The sequence below is a fragment of the Penaeus monodon genome, chromosome 30 (genome assembly GCF_015228065.2).
Source record: "Penaeus monodon isolate SGIC_2016 chromosome 30, NSTDA_Pmon_1, whole genome shotgun sequence".
In the NCBI taxonomy this organism is placed as follows: domain Eukaryota; kingdom Metazoa; phylum Arthropoda; class Malacostraca; order Decapoda; family Penaeidae; genus Penaeus; species Penaeus monodon.
The window spans coordinates 7,276,303-7,276,626 of record NC_051415.1 but is presented as its reverse complement, the minus strand read 5'-3'; the positions used below and the strand labels follow the sequence as shown (position 1 = coordinate 7,276,626).

General features: G+C 41.4%; 1 protein-coding gene across 1 annotated transcript in view; it reads right to left on the bottom strand.

Moving 5' to 3' along the window:
• Positions 1-324, bottom strand: part of LOC119592494 (solute carrier family 40 member 1-like) — an 18,573-nt gene that overhangs the window by 17,603 nt on the left and 646 nt on the right. The gene's annotated exons all lie outside the window — the stretch shown is intronic.

The window sequence follows — 324 nt, the reverse complement described above, 5'->3', positions numbered from 1 at the left end:
GGTGTGTGTATATATACATACACACAGGTATGTGTGTATGTCTCTCCAAACACACATGCACAGGTGCGCATTTATGCTCTTACATCATCTACTTTACTACACTGGTGATAGACATTCTATGCAGTGCTGCATGAATAAAGACTGGCCGCTAAAGTATCTTGTACGAAGATTATCAAGAGGTCTATTCGTGATCTCGTTCGTGCGTGTGTCAGCATAAGCTCCCCTTGTGACTGTTTTCTCTCGTAAGGTAGAAATTTAAGCTCTTTACCTCACAGTGAAAAGCTTTGTTATTTACACACATACTAGACAACAACCCCTTCCCTC